Source organism: Macrobrachium nipponense, chromosome 38 (assembly GCF_015104395.2).
Source record: "Macrobrachium nipponense isolate FS-2020 chromosome 38, ASM1510439v2, whole genome shotgun sequence".
In the NCBI taxonomy this organism is placed as follows: Eukaryota; Metazoa; Arthropoda; class Malacostraca; order Decapoda; family Palaemonidae; genus Macrobrachium; species Macrobrachium nipponense.
The window spans coordinates 820732-829768 of record NC_061098.1 but is presented as its reverse complement, the minus strand read 5'-3'; the positions used below and the strand labels follow the sequence as shown (position 1 = coordinate 829768).

Genomic DNA, 9037 nt, shown 5'->3' with positions numbered 1-9037 from the left:
GTTGTTAGGTAACTGTAAGAAGATATACTACTCATATTATATATATATATATATATATCATATTATATATATATATATATATATAATAAATATATATATAAAAATATATATAAAATATATATATATATATGTATATATTATATATATGTTATATATATATCATATATATATATATGTATCTATATATATATATATATTATATATATATATATATATAATTTCATTGTGGGGATATAACTAGAGAAAGGTTAAACGTCTCGGGAGAGAGAGAGAGAGAGAATCCATCTCCATCAATCGTTTTATTTTCCTCTTCACAGACATGGTACCCCAACTCATACACAATGCCATTGAGAGAGAGAGAGAGAGAGAGAGAGAGAGAGAGAGAGAGAGAGAGAGAGAGAGAGACCCTCACTCACTCACAATACCCATTTAACCACCATCCCACAATCACCTCAGGTGTTAGAACCAATCGAAATTGAATGTTCCGAAATTGAACAGGTATTGCCAATCCGCAATAAATAACAACCCCAAGATAAATAACGATGTTATGGGGCATAATAAAACTGAAAGTGTTATTTACTTCCACTTTCATTTCCGGTACCTTGACGCGAAACAGGTACAGGTGTGCGAAGTATGTTATTAAGAAGAATGCCATTTTCATTTTTAATTAGAATAACACCCGTCTGTTTCTATAAGAATAACCAGATGATGTTATGACTAAGTAATGGAATTTGGTACGAACAGGTGTTCAACTATTATCGTGTAGTTCTTAAAATTATTTTTTGTTCTCTGTATTTATAGTGTGGGGTTCCGAGTTGCATCCTGCCTCCTTAGGATTCCATCACTTTTCTTACTATGTGCGCCGTTTCTAGGATCACACTCTTCTGCATGAGTCCTGGAGCTACTTCAGCCTCTTGTTTTTCTAGATTCCTTTTCAGGGATCTTGGGATCGTGCCTAGTGCTCCTATGATTATGGGTACAATTTCCACTGGCATATCCCATATCCTTCTTATTTCTATTTTCAGGTCTTGATACTTATCCATTTTTTCCCTCTCTTTCTCTTCAACTCTGGTGTCCCATGGTATTGCGACATCAATAAGTGATACTTTCTTCTTGATTATGTCAATCAACGTCACGTCTGGTCTATTTGCACGTATCACCCTATCTGTTCTGATACCATAGTCCCAGAGGATCTTTGCATTATTATTATTATTATTATTATTATTATTATTATTATTATTATTATTATTATTATTATATTATTATTATATTATTATTATTATTATTTTTTTATTATTACTTTTATTATATTTAGTATTAAAATTTTTACATAATTATATTATTAAATTTTCAACATCATTATTATCATTATTTTGATTATAGGTATTATTATTTTAGTTATTATTATCATATTAATGCAGTATACACCAGTATCACTTATATAATGGAAGTACATGGCGTTCAATGAATTAACCACAAAAACCTCTATTTTCTGGGTCCTAAAGCCTTACCTCCCCCAAATCCTAACAACAGCAGAACAGAGGTCAGGTCAGGTCAGGTCAGGTTGAGGTCAGACAGCTGGAAAGGTGGCTTAAGCTAGCAATCAGCCCCCAGGTGCAACAGTCCTACCTTTTAAAAAATGGGATTAGCGGTCAGCTGTCATCTGTCATCCAGGGCTGTGTTTTGAGAACGGAGAAGTGGTAAAATGACTGTAATCAAATTGATCCCATTCTTGCTAGTACATAATTCGTAGCTGATGACCTGACGTCCGATAATTATTTTTTTTCTAAGAAGAAGGAAGACTGTAATTGATATGAGAGAGAGAGAGAGAGAGAGAGAGAGAGAGTTATATACCATGTAACGATAATATAAATGTGTATATATATGTATATATATTATGTATATATATAAAATACATATAAATGTGAGCATATATCAAAAGAGAAACAGAAAATCATATAAGTGACGATTTTCAGCTCACAATCACATCCTCCAAAGAAAATCTACCTTTAAAAAAATATTCACTAAAAAAAAAAAAAAGCCTAAAACTATGCACTGAAGACTGTAAACTAACCCATTGCAACTGGAATGATGAAGAATCCTTGGACCTGACCCCTCCCACCCTCCCCCTCCCCCTGGGGAGGGGCAAAGTCATAACTTAAAAAGGTCAAGGATTTGAGGGCATCGAGAAAGACACCTCTATCTTATAGAGAAACTTTTTTTTTTTCTGCTCATGATTAACAAATGGTTTTTTTTCTCCCAGACGAAAAGAAAGTTGGCTAGACACTCACCTTGTATTTCAGATACAGTGATCATGGTTAGTTCAGACACAAGATCTAGGCATCTTTTTTTCAGGTATACAAGATCTATATGTTTTTATTTGTTTTCCATTCAAGTACAAGATCTAGGTTTTAAAATTTTTTTCAAGTACAAGATATATCTTTTTTTATTTCAGGTACAAGATCTATGGTTTTTTTTATTTCATTTACAAGATAAAGGTTTCTAAAAAATTATTTCAGGTACAAGATATAGGTATTTTTTATTTCATTTACACGATAAAGGTTTCTAAAAAATGATCTCAGGTACAAGATATAGGTTTTCGTTTATATCAAGTACAAGATCTGGGTCTTTATTTTTCTTATTTCAGGTGCAAGATCAAGTTAGTTTTATTTAATGTAGTTTTGGCTGTTAAAATGTTCTAATGATTCCGTCCAGTGACTATCAACATTTTAAACGTTTCTTAATGAGTTGATACAGTACTTCTTTCTATACTTGAACGTTTTATTTGGAACTGACACAAAAACGTTTCTTCAAATCTACTAAAGCTTATAAGAATAAAAAAATAGCTAAGGGAAAAATTTTTATCTGAAAAAATTACGAAAAATGCTGATAAGTAAAATTACCACAGTATGACAGACGAAGAATCTTAAACTTTTTTACTACTTACAAAAGTAATAAAAGAGCGCAAAGAACGATCGTTTAAACAATAAAAACAAAGAAAGAGCAAAACGACAAACAATTACAAACAACGAATTTGAACAAATTACAACAACAATAACAAATAAAAGAACAATAAAAAAATGCACAAAAAGAGAACAAAGACAACAATCACAAACAATCATTCTAAACAAATAACTAAAAAGCGGTCGGTGAAACCTATATATACAGAACGACAGACGAAGCATCAACGCGCCTCCCTAAATCACACCAATACCCTTGGGCAGAGCCGCCCTTGGGTACAACCCCCCCCCCCCCCCCCCCGCCCCACCTCCCCTGCTCCAACCAAGGTCAAGGGGTCAAGGTCACTTGGCCATAAAGCTTTCACTTCTCCAAACGAGTTCCTAGGACCTTGCCCGCGGGATTAATGGGGAAGAGATAATGGAGAGAGAGAGAGAGAGAGAGAGAGAGAGAGAGAGAGAGAGAGAGAGAGAGAGCATGGCATAGCATAAGATATGCTTCCCTTACAAATGACTACATTATTGAGAGCTGGGCAGACTTGTGGGGTTGAGGGTTAGAAGACGTTCAGATAAAAACAAACCACGTTGCATACAAATGACTGCGTTGCTAAGGAAGAAACAGAGAGAGAGAGAGAGAGAGAGTTACAACTAATGGACCCTTCATGGATGTGCTCCACGAGATAGATCACTTATCGTCCACCCTCTCTCTCTCTCTCTCTCTCTCTCTCCAGCCAACAGGTGTTTCGCAACAATACCATTCTTGGTTACCTGTAATAAAATGGTCGGATAAAACCACTCGTAAACTGCATACATTTTAGCCGAGTCAGAGAGAGAGAGAGAGAGAGAGAGAGAGAGAGACAATGTTTGAGCCCTGTCTTAAATAGGAATTCAGTATGTATGCAAAAAAGAAAATACTACAGGAAAAACTGTTCTACAAATAATATAACACTATGTCCTCTCAAGGTTTATCGTCGTGCAACATGGTCTCTTTTCATCTGAAAATCCAATGAAATATCGCTCTTATGTTCTTGAAGGCTTTGTCATATCAATGTGCTTCATATCTTTAAGATACACGGTGTCCATAAAGTCCCAGTACCATTATAAGTATTTATTTTTCAGAATGGTACTGCGACTTTATGGACACCCTGTATGACCAGATAATTATTTTTATTTCAAAAGTATAATAAGAATCAGGGAAAGATTGCATTGAATCTTCAAATGACCAGTGTATTGTAATGTCTTCACGTTTCCCAAAGTTTATGATAATCCCTTTTTACATCTTTTACATCTTCAAATGACCAATGTATTAATGTCTTCATGTATCTGAAAATTTACCATATTTCCTTTTTACAGCTTCAGACATCCACACAACTTCATTTTACACACAATTTCAACAAAATAACTCTCTTACACTTATCATTACAAGGTAATGACTCTTGAAACCAGCTTAATGTCATCATCACAAATGAGTTTATCTTGAAATCACATAAATATATTGAGTTCTGTCTCCCTCAAATCGTCCTGACTCTCCACTTAGGAGCCAGGGTTGCCGTTTTGAGGAATTTCGTCTATTATTGTGGCTTTCTGGTGACATCTGGCAACCCTCCGTGGCTTTTCCGACCACAGGCCACGGCACTGGAGAAAAAAATTCTTCACTTTGCCTTTTTATGTTTTATTATTATGAAAATAAAGATATAAAACATATCCTGCTTATTTCTACAAATGAATTTTATTGAAATCCTTTATTTTTCTTCGTCAAAAATAATTTATATTGATCTAGTGACGTGTAGTTTTCTAACATCACGGAAAATAATTCTACATCGGAACATAAGCATTCTAGGCATTAAATCATAAAAAAAGTAAAAAAATTAGATGAACTGCCTATGGTAACACTGCTAAAAGCCAATGTTGTGAAGAAGAAACGGCATCACTGCTTTGGACTTCAGTTACCACCAGAATCTAAAAGTCCTCATACGTAAAATCCCGTCCCGAACTTCGCTTAAGAAGAGGGGGAAAAGTTCGAGGAGAAAGTTCGAAGCAGAAAGTGTTATCCTCGAGGAGAAAGTTCGAAGCAGAAAGTGGTATCCTCTAGGAGAAAGTTCGAAGCAGAAAGTGTTATCTTCGAGGAGAAAGTTCGAAGCAGAAAGTGGTATCCTCTAGGAGAAAGTTCGAAGCAGAAAGTGTTATCTTCGAGGAGAAAGTTCGAAGCAGAAAGTGGTAGACTCGAGGAGAAAGTTCGAAGCAGAAAGTGGTAGACTCGAGGAGAAAGTTCGAAGCAGAAAGTGGTAGACTCGAGGAGAAAGTTCGAAGCAGAAAGTGGTAGACTCGAGGAGAAAGTTCGAAGCAGAAAGTGGTAGACTCGAGGAGAAAGTTCAAAGCAGAAAGTGGTATCCTCGAGAGATAAGAACTATTTAATATTTCAATAATTAATAGAAAATTAGTGAGCAACAATTGCTACTTTCCTCAAACGAAAGAAAGTTTGTTAAAGAATGGAATGGAATGGAATAGATAATATAGGACAAAGGCCAATTGATGGGACCTTTGAGGTCATTCAGCACTGAAACGGAAATTGAGAGTAAAAAGGTCTGAAAGGTGTTACAAGGTGGAAATTATGATGGAAGAAAGGGAATATATAAATGGAGGTACAGCAAAAGGAAATGAAAGGGGTTGCAACAATGGGCCCGAGGAACGCCGCAAAGAACCTAAAAATAAACGCCTACAGTGCCTCGCGCGAGGTGCTCTGACGGCGCTACCCATTTACGTGAAAAAAAAAAAAAAAAATAAAAACTGAGACGGCCAGACTAATACGATGTATGACTGGGTTATAAAAATAACTATTATGTATTTAATGCCTCGCATCCGTTCAGCGCGAAAGGAAATGTGGCATTTCTCATCCACACCCAGCAAAATGTCAAATCACGTCCTGTGTATGCTAAAAGCACATTCGTCATGCTTTAGCATAAGAGCTCTGTGTGTGTGAGCATTTATTCCCACTCTCATGTGGGGTCAATGATATATATATATATATATATATAATATATATATATATATATATATATATATATATATATATGTGTGTGTGTGTGTGTGTGTGTGTGTGTGTTTGTGTGTACGCGGAAATACATACATACGTATATATACATATAATAATACACACATACATACACAGACACTCATACAAGCACACACCCACACACACACACATATATATAATATATACATAAAGTAACTATACAAAAAAAAAATTATATATATATATACATATATATATATATATATATATATATATATATATATATATATATATCATACATTATATATATATATATATAATATATATATATATATATATATATATATATATTGGAATTTCACAAAATTCGTAATTTCAAGACAAAGCTGTTAAGGATTTCATGACCATGAAAGCTATTACTCATATTGAACAAACTGTCCAAAAGCATCTCACAAACGACTCATATATATATACGTATATATATATATATATATATATATATATATATATATATATATATATATATATATATGAATCGTGTTGACACCCAATAAGGCATAAGGAGAGATGTGCCGATAAAAAACAGTTTCCTGTATTAAGAAAGTATATAATTCCCTACCAACTACATCCATAAATAACTAAGATTCTAAACCATTATTATAAAACTAAACCCACTTATTTGAAAAGAGACCTGAACTCCTCATAGGATGCCAAAAATAAAACCTTCGAATATCCTAAAGCATAATCATATGACTAAAGACGTCCTGTGTCTTCACACTGAGTAGGAGTCCTGAGAAAGACGTCCTCGCCACGACCGTCGAGAAACAACTAAACGTCTACAGAGGGTTCCTTGGAGCCAAAGAAGTCCTAATGAAGTCATAATCAGGTGGTAGTTAATGTACAGGAGTTCAGGATTATCACGGTTGGTGGTGGAAGGAACGGTGACTGGAGATCCTTCTTGGACGGATTGGTATGCAGGGGGCATCAGGAGAGAGAGAGAGAGAGAGAGAGAGAGAGAGAGAGAGAGAGAGAGAGAGAGAGAATCTTTTCATCTCTATGAGGTCTCTCAAAATGGTCAGTCAATTATCATGGTTTTGGTTCTTTGAGAAAAACTGTAACATGGTAAAGTCAATAGTCTTCTCTTAAGTTCATACACACAGTACCTATGAATACATACATACATACATACATACATATCTAAAATGTGTGTGAATAGCAAGACAGATAAATTTAGAGAAAAACCTTAAACTATATCTAACATCATACAACGGCCTTTATCTAGCCTCGAAAGCAATTTCACACTAGAATCAATAAAAGCATCAATCACATGAAATCTTGCAAGAGAATTGAAGCTTTCAGTTAATTGTCTTTGTGGTTATAATAACTTTATAATTACTCAATAAGAATGGTATAAAACATCACTCACTTTTATTAAAAGACAAAATGACTTGGTGAAAAAATATAAAAGGCAAAATAACTTGGTGAAAAAATATATAAGACAAAATGACTAGGTCAAAAAATATTAAATACAAACGACTTGGTGAAAAATATAAAAGACAAAATAACTTGGTATAAAATATTTTTACCGAGTTATTTTCTTTATATTTTTTAACAAGTTATTTTGTCTTTTATATTTTTCACCAAGTCGTTTTGTATTTAATATTTTTTTTACCAAGTCATTTTGTCTTTCTTATGTATTTTACTACGTTATTTTTGTCTTTTATATTGATTTTACCAATATGACTTGGCATAAAAAAGCTATCATAGACAAAATAACTAGGTAAAAAAAATCTAAAAGACAAAATAACATGGCAAAAAAATAGGCATACAACTTTGTAAAAACTCTAAAAGACAAAACGACTTTGGATCAAATCTAAAAGACAAAATGACCTTGTAAAAAATATAAAAAGGCAAAATGACGAAATAACGGAAGATGGTAACTAACTCAAAAACTAACCTTGTCCAAGACTCGTAAAAGAAGGACGATCATATGACTCCCGCCCTTCGCTTCTTTTAGAACGTCAGTCTTCCAAAACTTTCTATAAAAATAAATAAAACCTTTAATGTTCTTTCCTCCAATTCATGGAGGTTATCGTTAACATTCTCCAGTTTTATCTGCTTATTACTACTTCCTACTTTTTTTTTATTTATGGTAGTTATCACTTCATAACATTTCCCAACAGGATTTGACATATTTTTTTAAAATAACTATATTGACATTCTTCTATTTTATCTGCTTATTACTTCCTACTTTTTATAATTATATTAAGTTTCTGCAATTTCATCTGATTATTACTTCCTACATTTTATAACTATATTAACTTCCTCCAGTTTTATCTGCTTATTACTTCCTATTTTTTATAATCATATTAACATTCTTCAATTTTATCTGCTTATTACTACTTCCTACTTTTGATAATTATATCAATTTTGATAATTATATTAATTTTCTCCGATTTCATCGAGATTACTACTCCCCACTATAATTTCATTTATAGAAATCTCTTTAATAATTACCCAACAGGATTCCACATAATTCTTCTATATAATTATATTAAATTATGTTAAATAATCTCACGCTCGTCCAATATTTTTTTCGCATCAATGACAGAGGAACTCTCACCAGTTGGTGTAATTATCATCTGCAAAATCTCTCTCTCTCTCTCTCTCTCTCTCTCTCTCTCTCTCTCTCTCTCTCTCTCTCTCTCTCTCTCTCTCAAAGCCACTACACCAGTTGATGAAAGGGATTTTTCTTCAAAGCCATATTTTTTATTTTATTTTTTTTTTTGGGGGGGGGGGGGTGGGGGTGGGGGGATTGGGGTCCACCCAACTTCCTGATTACACAATCCCCCAATTTTTTTGTTTTTTTTTCACAATAAATTTCAGCGGTCGCTAGAAACAGTCGATAAAAACGGTCGCTGCGTTTTGCGACCGTGAAGGTTTCAAGTTTCACTCAGCCTTTCATTAGTTTCACTCCAGGGAAAAAAAAAAAAAAAAAAAAAAAAAAAAAAAAAAAAAAAAAAAAAAAAAAAAAAAAAAAAGACATAATGATTAGGTAGAGATGTTT

General features: G+C 33.5%; 1 long non-coding RNA gene across 1 annotated transcript in view; it reads right to left on the bottom strand.

Moving 5' to 3' along the window:
- Positions 1 to 8010, bottom strand: part of LOC135209551 (uncharacterized) — a 127532-nt gene extending 119522 nt beyond the window's left edge. Inside the window, exon 1 of the long non-coding RNA XR_010313383.1 lies at positions 7928 to 8010. This is a non-coding gene — a long non-coding RNA (uncharacterized LOC135209551). The remainder of the gene's footprint in view (positions 1 to 7927) is intronic.
- Between the last annotated feature and the right edge of the window lie 1027 nt (positions 8011 to 9037).